Source organism: Odontesthes bonariensis, chromosome 3 (assembly GCF_027942865.1).
Source record: "Odontesthes bonariensis isolate fOdoBon6 chromosome 3, fOdoBon6.hap1, whole genome shotgun sequence".
Taxonomy (NCBI): domain Eukaryota; kingdom Metazoa; phylum Chordata; class Actinopteri; order Atheriniformes; family Atherinopsidae; genus Odontesthes; species Odontesthes bonariensis.
Genome location: NC_134508.1, coordinates 37,947,297 through 37,960,524, shown reverse-complemented (window position 1 = coordinate 37,960,524; position 13,228 = coordinate 37,947,297).

The following is a 13,228-nucleotide window of genomic DNA, read 5'->3' as shown; positions in this document are numbered from 1 at the left end:
TGGGGTGGTGGGGGGCGCGGCGGAAGAGGGATTTATTATCATTACTATGATCATTTTATTTCATTATCTTATTATCATTAGTTTTATTTATCATCAGTGCAGATTAGGCTGTATCCAATAGTGTGTATGTGTGTGTGTGTTGCCTACTTTTAAAGCTTATCATACGGAGGCTCAGTCTGTTTACGGTTCCATCACGGCTCGTGTTTCTGTAGGGGTGAATTTGTGAGTTGCGGTTAGGCAGGCAAGCGGTAGTGACAGCTTTGGTTTGGTAAGATTTGTTTAAAAAAAAAAAAAAAAAAGATTTTAACTATGAAGTGCAAAAAAACAAAAAGAGCGAAAAACCCCCAAAACATTTAAGAAATAACATTTTGCAATGGTCTCTGCAACATGCAAATCCAAAGATGGATGGATGGATTGTTCGTTTGTTCATTTGTTTTGTGAAATGCTGTTACGTTGCCTCTTCAGGGACGCTGTAATAATGTCTTCTGAAGGGATGGAAACATATGTGTGTGTTGGTTTCATAGCTGTCACTGTCAGACTGTCATTACTCCGAAGTGGTATAAAATGTCTGAGGTTTTACAAAGTTGTCAATTTAGTGAAAAATTCTGGATCATATAATTAAAACTTACAGAAATAAACACATAATTAGGCCCGAGCAGCTAAGCGCTGCGAAGGCCTATTGTATCTGCAGGATTTCACTATTTTTATTATTCCGACCTATGATTCTTTTTCTTCTCCACGCGGTATCGCAAATGGGGAGGCCTGAACGTATTCGAAAACTCCCCAAACTTTACCCAAAATTGTCCCCCGCGTGAAATCACATGATTTTAATGTACTCGAAAGTGGGCGTCGCCAAACTGCTCTACAGCGCCACCTAACGTGAGATAGCCCGAACCGTACATCGTAGAGATCTGAAACTCGGTATGTATGTAGATCGCCTCACATCAAGAACAAAAGTCTCTTGGAGGTATGCTCTAAAACGTACAAGGAGGCGGCCATCTTGGGTCAAAGGGCAAATTTTGGCCATTTTTCATATTTACACACCTCGCAGGAAAATTTTCACGCCCCAGGGATTTTGAACTACGGACTTCATCTTTGGTCGGTATGCAGTTAAGGGATGGGGGAACAAAAGTTATCAGAAATCTTGAGTTTTTGAGCATGTTTAGGGGGCTTGGCCAAGCGGCGAACTTGGCGTACTCGCCAGGGTAAACGAAACGCTATAACTTTCACGTAAAAAGTTTAATCTGCACCAAACTTGGTACGACTCATCCATGTTGGATGCATGTCAATCCTATGTGGTCATATGCTGACGTCATCTAAGCCCCGCCCCCTCAGAACAGGAACTCACTTTTTTTACTTGGAAAGCTCCATCTCTGGCCCCCTTCACCTAATCAACATGATCTTGTGTCAGAATACAGATAACAAGTTGGTCTCACTTGCTTTAAAGCACCAACAGTTTTCAGTTAAAGGCGTGGCTCTGGCGGCTTGGTGAAGTCAGACATCACGCCGTAACCATACGTTTGGCTCTAAATTCTACAGTTTTGAGCCGAGATGTACCAAACTCACTGGGATCGATCCTAATCCACCCACCAACAGGTGTGCAGTCCAATATTTGATGGGCGTGGCCTAATGCCTCCACAGCGCCCCCTAGAACATCTAAAAACATCAGCCCCAAGCCATGCTTTCACCGACAATCGTGATACTCAGCACACCTGTGCGTCTTGTCAGGACCTACAAAATAATGTGGGCGTGGCAGAATGGCACATTCCAATCCCTCGCCGTTTGCATACGTTTGGCCCTAAATCTCACATGCATCATCCGATTTGCACCAAACTAGATAAGAATGACCTTTTTTTACATCTAAAGAGCTCAATAGGATTATATTGGAGTGTGACTCCACTGCGCCCCCTAGATAATATAAACAGCCATATCTCCTTGAGACATCATCCGATCTGCACCATATTTTTTGTGCATCATTACGAAGCAGCGCTTGACAAATTGGCGTGGTACATTTCTGACATCATTAAACCCCGCCCCCACAAAACAGGAAGTGACGGTAACTCCTTTCTGGAAGGTGGGATGTCGCTCCAACTTTGAACACGTGCCACCGGTGTCGTACTGTCGTGGACTGAAGGCGATTTGGGAAATTTGTCGCACGCTCAGCCCGATGGACGGGCGCGGGAGACGCGTGACGGCGTCGATGACCACGTTGGGGTGGCGGTGCCGGCGGTCAGGCGGTCGCAAGGCCGGAGCTGCGCTTGGCTGCGAGGGCCGTTATCACTGCTTGCAGTTCTTGTTTACCTTGTTTTTTGCTTTTAATAAGCTGAATTCAGTTTTTGTTGGTGGATTTTTTTACCTACTCAGAGGGAGGCCATTTGGATTCTGCTTTAGGTTTGTTACCAGATTGCAGATGCTGGTCTCCTACAAACTTTGCCAGTTTGAGTGACATTTGTGGTTGAAATTAATGATTGACTAAGCCTTTAAATAAGCTCGGAGAACAGAAGCCGGCCTTAGTGAGGGAAAAACTCCCCCATATTTTTTAAAAATATCAACCCCAATATATCATTCAAACCTAATACATAGAACAATAGTAACAAGGGTACTTGTTGCTATTTTTAGATACCATATATCATGTATGTACTTAAGATGCCTTCTGTAAACAGATAGCTGTGGAGGAGCTCAGGACTTAATCTGATGTAACAAATGATTATATTGTAGCTTACCATCTATCACTCCGCATGACGGCTCACCTGCATGAAGTGAGGAAAAGTACACCATAGTTATTTGTTAGATCACGATTTAACCATACATGCTGGGATCATTTGCTGAAAATAATTCATGAGGTTAACATCCAACTTTTCATGTTTTAATTTGCAGACCTAAATCTTTAGGAACCAGATTTGTATCATTAGATATCGTCCTACAGAATCATCTATAGTATTAGTCTAACAGTTCACTTCACTGAGAAACTCTGTGTTCAACTGATTAATTAAAGATAATGTAAAAAATGTAAGCATCAATTTCTCTGTTATTTGCTGATGTGAATATATTGTTATTTTCATATTCCATTAATTTGCCAAACCCTTTGGCACTCACAACTATCCGAAACATTTTGCTCTATGTGACTCATACTTAACTGCTGGGGTTTGACCTAAACATATGTACAGTTTCAAGGTTTTTAAGTTTCCTAATTTGTACTTCTAAAATTAAAATATGTTTGATGCTATTTTGTCTGCCCCAATGGGTTTATCAACATTTCAGATAGGTATAAAGTAGAGATGGACATAAAAGTGGAAAAATTTAATTAATTTAACTCGCAGATCCCTTCTGCTCCCTCTCTGCTGTGCTTAAGCACCGCCTCCAAAGTCTTTTCCTACAGAGAAAAAGGCAAATTTTAAGACGAGTAACCATGGCAGCTATAGAACTGGCAGCTTTCTTGTTACTTATTGATAGAATATAATTTATTCATTTAGTTATTTGTTTTCTAAATGACTAAATTCCGCTATAAAAACTTGATTTCACCATTATTCAGCTCACATTATTAGATAATCTCGGCTGAACATTGGTACTGACTCTTAGTTTCATTGTTTACGAAGGCAAGGCTTGGTTACTAAAGGAGACTTGAAATTTTCTCTATATCATGTGGCCTGATAAATCTCATGTATTGACTCCATTATTCTACCAAGCCCAGTTTCAAATATCTTTTTTGTCAGTGAAGCCATTATCAACGATAACACCCGGAGAATGTGAATGAGAATCAGGTTCGGATTTTCTATACAGCTGCTCATTTACACATTTTCCATGGCAGCCATTGCTTCTCCAAGTGAGATACACCCTCACAACTGGAAATACTCCAGAGTGGCACCAGGGTATAGTGCACAGGATGTACTGTGTTGTGCAGAGGAACTCTATGGAAATTAGAGTGTTTTGTTTATTTAGGGTTTATGCAGTATTGAAGGCAGCAGTTTTAGGACCCTTATTTTCAACATGATCTCATACCAATGCATTTAAGAAGCAACTCTCTGCACTTTATATGCATTTTAAACTTTTTTTTCGTCATTTCACATTGTAAGCACAAAAAAATTATTAGAGTTCAGATAAAAGTTCAGGCTTCTATCTCTGAAATTCATCCGATGTAATTATGCAAGAAACGAGGCTCCTTATGCGACGGTTCTGAAACTACAACCTTCGGTTCAATAAAAAATCCCTACTCCTCCATAAGGTTGATTATGATCACACAGGATTTCACTCACTCACATTCCTATTATAAGGGGAAGTGGCTGGGTAAATTCAGCTGTAAGTTCAGACCAAGTGTTGCGAGCATTTGCGTTCTTGCATGAAACCTTTCTAGAAAATGTCTGCAGCACATGAGTGAAAATGGCCCAAGGTTCAAGAAGGCCCAAATTTAGATATTATGATTAAGAAAAGAGAAAGTAGTGTGTGGCTAAAATACATGTTTTTTTTTGTCGGTTTAGTTGCACAACAGTTTAATCTCCTTATAGAAGACCATTAGAAGAAAAGCTAACATAAGTTAGCAGTGTTAGATTATCTTTGGTAAGAGGAGAGTAAACATTTCCTAAACTTATTAATCTCTTCACACCCGGGCCTCCGGTACCGGGGGTGGGAGGGGAACATCCAGTTTGAACCGACTCTTATAAAGTCTCTTAAAGTGTTAGCTCAGTTTTGATACCAAGATGGTTTACACAGAGTTTGTAATTACAGAGAAATACTCAATTTATTTTGGGCACGTTATTCTCGAGCAGGAACCCCAGAAAGTCTCCTGGGGTTGAACAGGTTAGGAGGAGAAGAGAGTTGCTGTTCACGTTTCCTGTGTCTCTGTTCTTGTCTTTTAAATGTCTAAAATATGCGAGGGAATTGTTTTAGATCAGGGGATGGCCTCAGCAAACATGTCTCTGTCCAATGTTGTCCGATATTGGATTTTTTTGCAACGCCTGTGATGGATGGAGACTGAATACATCCAGACCAGAGTTTATGTCTTTCTTATCTGACAGGATAAGAGACAGGAAGTTTGACTCAACTCAACTGCTTACACAAGCAGCAAGAGGAAGCGTCAAGAGGGTTCCGAATTTAGTTTGTGTGCGTGCTTTACTTGTTGGTGAGCAGCTTACCGTTGAGCTGCACAGGGAAATTGTGTTGTCAGGGTTGATCTGATAGTAACATCTGTGTAATGTCACACAGCATCGAGAGATATGTTTGTTGTATTTAGTCTTAACAAATTATTCTAATTTTTGTTAACAGACAACAGAGACACAGCTTAGGTCTCAACCTTCCTTATGTTCTTGTTGCTTGTATGAGAAGTACATTACATTCTACATTAGTGTAGCCTTCCATTGTTTAGATTTCATTGAATACATTTTTCTAACAATTTTTTTAATGTTCTGTAAATTTTTTTCAGATTTTAACACAACAGTCTGAACAAAAAACAAGTATTTTCTCTACTTGTCACTATTTTTTGTTTCTTTTATTCATTTAATTTTGGCCTGTTCAGACCAGAATATGCAGCAAACCCGTCAAAGAGATAAATCAAAGCTTATTTTGTCAACCTTTCTACATACTATACTGCACGGTGTTGCCATATGGCAACATACCCTTTTTGGAGGGATTTCTGGAAATTTGAAAATAAACGTGGACTCTGATTAGTCTGAAATCCATGGTAGAACCCTTCTAAAGCCAATGACAAGCTTTGACAACATCACAGGACATCCCTCTAGCTTTCACAGCCATTCTTTCCCACGCTGGCGATGGCTTCAGTCACTGTCAGAAATGCTCCTGATTTTATGAAGATTATTTCCTGAATGTGACATAATTTCAAAATACAAAAAATATCTGCAAGAAACTGGGGTAAGTTCTAGCCTTTTTATGTAATATGTATATAATATCACATATTATTTACTTTTTTATTCAGTAAAATAGGTTTGTTGCCATACGGCAACATTGTGCGGTAATGGAACAACATTTGCTAATACTTATGCAGTGTGGTCTGTTGGGAGAGTTTTGAAACATACATGCTTGAATGCACCTTGCTCATGTATTTTTGCATTTTTATGCATTATTTTGTTTAGAAAATGAACCCAGCAGTTTTTTATGGGAATGTCAGGATAAGAGAGGCCATAACCAGAGTACAGGTGGCAATTCCTGACCCAGAAAGTGAGGATGAGTTAGGGATGAGCGACGAGGAGTTTCAAGTGCAGGCAGATTTAGGCCTAGCTCACTCAGACGATGAAGAGACAGGTATGTACAGTGTCATGTGTCACTCAGGTATATAGAATATGTGTAATGAAAAAGTTTGTATATTGCATCTTAGCAAAAGTGGTGAGCTGATGTCATGCATTTTATAGCATTCCAAAACAAGGCATACAGTACATTGCAACTATGCACACGAACACGTGCATGGCTACACACACACATAGACGTGTGACACACACACACACACACAGAGAGGGAGAGAGAGAGTTTGTGCACAAACTAAAAATTTCCATCTGTTTGTTCTGGTAGTTGAAGAGCAAGAGGAGGAACCGGTTGCAGTACCCCTTCAAAACATTTCATATTGAGTAGTAGTCTAACAAGAAAGAAAATGTTCAATGTGCCATTGTTTGGGTCTCTGTACCTTTTTGGTAGTATTACCACTACATACTGCACAGTCATTTGTTTCCTGTTATAATTACATGGTGACGTTTGTGAGTTTTGTTTTTACCATGTGCATTACACTGCCCAAAAGTTATGTATGGCAGAAATGAATTAAATTTATTTTTGTGAATTTATGTATGAAGTCAGTGATTGATATATGAAATAATAAAAACAGTTGATTTATAAAGAACAGGTCTCTAATCATTCATTAATCTTGGGTACATTTGTGAATAATTCACAATGGCTCGTTCCTTTATCGCCCAATGTTGCCGTATGGCAACATACCCAAAATAACCCCCCCCAAAACATTTTTTTTCAAAAAAATATAAAAATGCTCTTTTGAGACCATTTTTAATTAAAAAAAACACTGTAACATTTTTTTCCATGATTGCATCATAAAGCGTGCAGTATAGGGTTTGCCAAAACACTACTTTTTTCATTCATATTCCAACGATTCAAAGTAAGTTAATCAATAATTTACAAGTTCAATACCATTTCCGTGAACAAGTAAAACATCTCATTAGGCCAAATTCATATGACCACTAAATGCACTGTTTTTAAACATTTTCTTATTCATGATTGTTGATGTAAGTCCTTCTCACTCCTCATTCATGTATTTGTTAGGTATAACCGGTGGTTCCTGTAATGACTGCAGCTTCCACAGGCATTAATATGTTGAATAAATCAGACTGAAACGTTACTGGAGTTCGCTGGTATCCTTACTGGGTACTCGCACAATGTATATTACAGGTGTATACTGCGTGATCACTTGTTCTGATCTGCCTACGTCATGTACGTCCTCACGCTCTGTGCGTTGGTTATCACATTATCACTCCTTTTTTTTTTGAACGAAGTTCCACACATTACCATTACTGTACTTAGATAACAGAGCCTAGTATGACTATCCACTAATATCTAATTAGCTTTCACTTTTACTTTACTCTTAACTTTACTTTAAGGCTATCAATGGTATTGAAAGTCATTTATACTACAGAACACAAATACACCTTATTAACTCATAAACTGTCTAACTAAGGATAAGATGTCAACAGAACCATTCATTAAATTCAACTTAACCATTCTTAATGGGAAGTCTAAACAGTCCCCTAGTGACTTAAGGTCAATCTCAGTCCTTTAGTTATAGTCACGTAAATAGGCAGGAGGCTGCCTGTGCTGTCTGAAAGGATATCGACGTGGCAGGGGTGCTGGTTCTGCGTTGACACCGTCTTCCAGATCTGGTGCTGGTTCTGCAGCATCACCGTCGTCTTCATCCAGGTCCAGTTCTGAATCAAGGAGCGGCAGTGGATCCTGCAGTGCACTGGGTTGGATCTTCTTGAAGAATGAACTGTTTCTGGTGATGGTGTATCTGTTCCGTCCTGCAGTCAACATTGGGCCTTTCACTTGTGTGACTGTGAGTGGCTCTTTGCTGTTAGGTGTGGTGAGCTTGTTTTTCTTCAGTTGACGGCATAGCACGACGTAATCTGGCTTGATGTTGGATGGCGTGGCATGTCGTCGAACGTCGGAATGAGCTTTCATCTTGGCCTTTGCCTTGGTGTCTTTCTGGCGTACATCACTGTCAGCATGAATGGTTACAAGACTGGCTGATGGTATTTTAATGTTCATTTTTCTCTGAAAGATCAGTTCAGCAGGTGGTCTTCCTGTTGTGCTATGAGGTGTTGCTCTGTACTCACGTAGGAAGATGTTCAGCTGCTGCTTCCAGGAAGTTCCAAGCATTTGTGCAATCCACACCGATGGTCCGCATGAACCTTTCAGCAGTCCCATTTGCTTGTGGCCACAGAGGTGTTATTTTTCTGTGTTTGAATCCCATGTAGCTGGCAAACTGAGAAAACTGTGTGCCGTTGAATGGAGGTCCATTGTCAGTCTTGACAACTTGTGGAATGCCGAACATGGAGAAGACAGCATCCAGACGGGGTATCACTGCATTTGCTGAGATGCAGCGAAGGACCTCAACAATGGGGTATCTTGTGTAGTCATCGACAACGACTAACAGGTACTCTCCTGATGGGAGCGGGCCATAGAAATCTGCACTGATAGAATGCCATGGTGCTTTAGGCAACTCAGTCATTCTGAGAGGCTCAGTCTTGGTGACAGGGGTGTTGACCTGACAGGCTAAGCAGTTTCGAATGAGAGCCTCGGCCTGTTGATCAATGTTAGGAAACCACACTTTCTCACGGAGGAGCACTTTCGTCTTGGCTATGCCCTGATGGCTTTCATGGGCAAGCGCTAATACTCGCTGCTGGAAAGATAGTGGTATGACAATTCTACAGCCTTGGAGTATGATATCTTCATCCGCAGACAGTGTGAGTTCTCCGCTAGCATGTCTGAATTGTTGTAACACAGCTGCATTTGGCATGTCACTTGTGATGGTGTGCTAGGTGTTGTTCTTGATGCATTTACTGACCTGTTGCAGAGTGGTGTCCTTTAATGTTTCAGCTTGAATCTCTTCCAGCGTCATCGTCTTCGGAGTCGCCTGGAGTGAGATAAAGTTCACATATTCCTCTGCAACCTTGCAGGCTCTTGTCTCGGATGTCTGTGTTGGCCTTGGGTGCCTGGACATATAGTCAGCTGGGTTGTCAGCTCCTTTTCTGTAGACAACACGGTAATTGTAGGGCTGCTGCCGGAGACCCCATCGCTCTATTCGGGCAGGTGGCTTTGATCTAGGGTTATTCCAGATTAGCTCGAGCGGCTTGTGGTCAGTGACCAGGGTGAACGGGTGCCCATAGATGTAGAGGTGAAAGTGCTCGCAGCTCCATACAATTGCCAGGGCTTCACGTTCAGTCTGTGAGTATCTTCTCTCAACGTCAGTGAGCGCACGGCTGGCATACGCTATGACGTGTTTCTCTCCCTTTTCTTTCTGAGTGAGAATGGCACCCAGTCCCACAGGACTTGCATCAACGATCAGTTCCGTCTCCTTCTTCGGGTCGAAGTATGACATGGTGGTATTGCTTGTCAGTCCCTCTTTGAGCAGTTCGAGTGCAGCTGACTGCTCCTCACCCCAGCGCCAGGGCGTGCCTTTCTTGGTGAGCTCCCTGAGGGGTGCACTGATGGTAGAAAAATCTTTGATAAACCGGGAACAGTGATTGGCCATGCTTAGGAGGCTTCGGATTTCGGCCGGGTCTTTGGATGCAGAGGCCTGGTGAATGGCCGCCACCTTCTGTGGATCAGCTGAGATACCGTCAGCTAAGAAGACAAAGCCAAAACATTCAAGTCGTTGCTTGTTGAATTCGCATTTGTTGCGGTTGAGTGTCAGACCACACTCCTTCAGTCTTGCAAACACTGCTGTCAGGGCAGCGTCATGTGCTTTTTGAGAGGCACCAAAGACGATGATATCGTCACTGAGGTTCTTGACACCTTGGATGCCATGCAGAGCCTGACATATGGCATTTTGGAAAACTTCAGCAGCCGATGATGTCAGGATTCCTTTGTTTCCTGACTGGAAGTTTGGTCTGGAGCTGGAGCCTCATCTACATCCACTCTCTTCACCCATAAAGCCCTGGTTCAGTCCTCCACTCGCCGCCAGATCGTCTGCTTATCCTCAGTGGTATTGAGCCTTGACTCTGGTATTTTCTACAGTATTGTCTTTGCATATTACTGAACCTTTATTTCTCTGTCTTCAGCTCCTGGTCTCAGCTATTCACCTGCCCTGCCGTGGTCTCCCTGGAATCCTCCTTCTACCTCTAAGCCGCCAGCCTCCCTCACAGAAGATCAGTCCCTGTTTTCCCTTGGATTCCCCACCTTCTGGTTACTGGTCCATCTCCATTATCCTGCACCTCTGTTTCCACCTGTTACCCGTGTCTTGGTAATAAACCGGTTCATCACCACCACCTCTGATCCTTTTTGGTGTGTGTCTGAACTAGTGTGTCCAGTTAAAGACTGCCGTGACAGATGATATGCCAAAGTTCAAACGCTTGTATCTTCTGAGCCCCAGGTGAGTAGTGAAGGTGGTGATGTAACGGCTATCTGGATGAAGCTCAAGCTGGTGGTTTCCTGCATACAAATCCAACTTGGAGAACACCCTCGCACCGTTGAGCTCATGGATCACATCATCCATCGTTGGCGTGATGTCGTTCTCGCTGTATGGCCACGTTCGCTTGGCGCATGTCAACACAAATTCTGACTTTATCAGGGTCTTTTGGTTTCGGGGGCGTCACTATCGGAGACACCCAGGGTGTTGGTCCTGTGGTCTTCTCAATGATGTTGTCATCTTCTAGCTTTTGTAGCTCAGCTTCAACCTTTTGCCGGATGTGGAATGGTACTCGTCGATGTGGTTGGCACGTTGGTTGCACATCAGGATCAATGTGAAGCTTCACCTGGAAGTCTTTGAGCTTGCCTATTCCAGTGAACAGCTCCGGATGACTGTCGACAAGTTGTTCTGCTACACTTGGTCCGGTGAGGTTGACAGCGTTGATGATCTGAATCAGTCCGAGTGCTTTGGCTGTTTCACAGCTGAGAAGTGAATGTCCATTCCCTTTCAGCACATAAAACATTGCTTCTGTGCTTTTGCCCTTGGCTTGGGTGCAGCATGTGAATACACCAGTGATGGGCTGAGCAGTATTTGAGCCATAAGCAAATATTTTGATCTCGGCTGGACTGAGCTTTGGAGCAGGCTTTAGTGTTTTGACTACTGTCTCACTGATTATGTTGACAGAAGCTCCGGAGTCAATCAGGACTTTTATCTTGACACCATTTATCGTGACATGTGTCTGTGGATGTTTTGAGCAGACCTCAGTTTTGACCATGAATGCATATTCATCACTGCTAGATGAACCTTTGTGTGTGCCGCACTCTGAGCACGATGCAGTTACTTGGTTTACCTTCTTGGTGCTCACCTGCTTTCTCTCAGCAGAATCCATTTTCTTGCTTTCATGTGTTTGTCTTTGCCGGGACCTGCACACCTTGGCGAAATTATTGGGTTTCCCACAGGCCTTACAGTCCTTTCCTTTAGCTGGGCAGTCTGCTTGATGAGGATACATTCCACCACAATTCCTGCATTTTGTGCTTGTTTTATTTTTATCTCTGCGCTGATATTCATTTCGTGCTTTGTTTTTGTGTTCCAGCATGTTAACTGCAGTGACTGTTCCTTTCTCTGTGCCCTCTGCTTGCTCTTCGGATATTTCCATTGTCCTCCCATACTCTAACAGCTTGTCTAATTCCGTTTTAGGTTCTCGGAGCGCCCTCCTGCGGAGCCTTTGCGATGTGCAGCTCTGGATTAGCTGTGCTTTGATCTCACTGTCGACATCGGCAAATTCACAGTCTTTGGCTAGAGACCTAAGTTTTGTGTGATAAGTGTCTAGGGACTCGCCGGGCAACTGCATTGCTTTTCTGAATTTGTACACAAGATACTGAGTGTTTTTCATTGGTGTGAAGTAGCCATCTAACTTCGTTCTTGTTCCTTCATAATCATCCTCTTCCTCAGCGAGGGTATCATAAATGTCATGCACTCGTTCCCCGGCTAAGTGCAGAAGCAGTGCCCTCTTCCTAGCATCATTCACAATGTTCATTGCTACGAGAAAGTTTTCAAAGCGTTGCATCCACTTACTCCATCTCGTGCCTAGAGAGCTTGGATCTGTCTCCGTATCAAACGGTTGAGGAGAGTGGCTTGCCAAAGCTGAATTAAACATTTTACTTAGCTTCAGTAGTCAGGCATTTGCTGTGCTAGCTGTCTAGTTGTTTTCAGGGACGTTAGCACTCACGCTTCAAAGTTCCAATGCTCCGGTTTCTCTCTCCTCTCCAAAGTTAGACGAAAGCGTTGTCCGTCCTCTCCTTTGTTTTCTGTTTTGAATCCTCGTCGCCACTGTAATGATTGCAGCTTCCACAGGCATTAACTCCGGCCTTGACCATGCGACCTTATTACAGAGGTTTGAAGACTGGGTGGGAATCTCTGGTCGTGCTTTAAACTGGTTGAAGTCCTATCTGGAGGACAGAAAATATTTTGTTGAAATTGGTAACTGTGTCTCAGACCAAATGGCTATGACCTGTGGGGTTCCCCAGGGGTCAATCCTGGGACCCGTATTGTTCAATCTGTACATGCTTCCACTAGGCCAGCTAATACGCAGCTATAATGTGTCCTACCACAACTATGCAGATGACACTCAGATCTACGTGTCACTGACGGCAGGAGAACACGGGCCTGTAGATACATTGTGTCGCTGCATCGAATAGATCAGTGTGTGGATGCAAAACTATTTCCTCCAGCTAAACTCAGACAAAACTGAAATCATTGTCTGTGGCCCACAGAAACAAAGAGAAAGTGTTATCAGTCACCTTGAGACTCTCTCTCTAAAACCTAACTATCAAGTTAGAAATCTCGGGGTAATATTGGACTCAGACCTGAACTTTAACAGCCACATTAAATCTGTAACATCAGCAGCTTTTTACCATCTAAAAAACATTGCCAGAATCAAAGGAATAGTGTCTAAACCAGACTTAGAAAGACTAATCCATGCGTTTGTCTCCAGCAGGTTAGACTACTGTAATGGCCTGCTCACTGGGCTCTCTAAACAGGCTATTCAATTCAATTCATTTCATTTTTATTTATATAGCGCCAAATACAACAAAT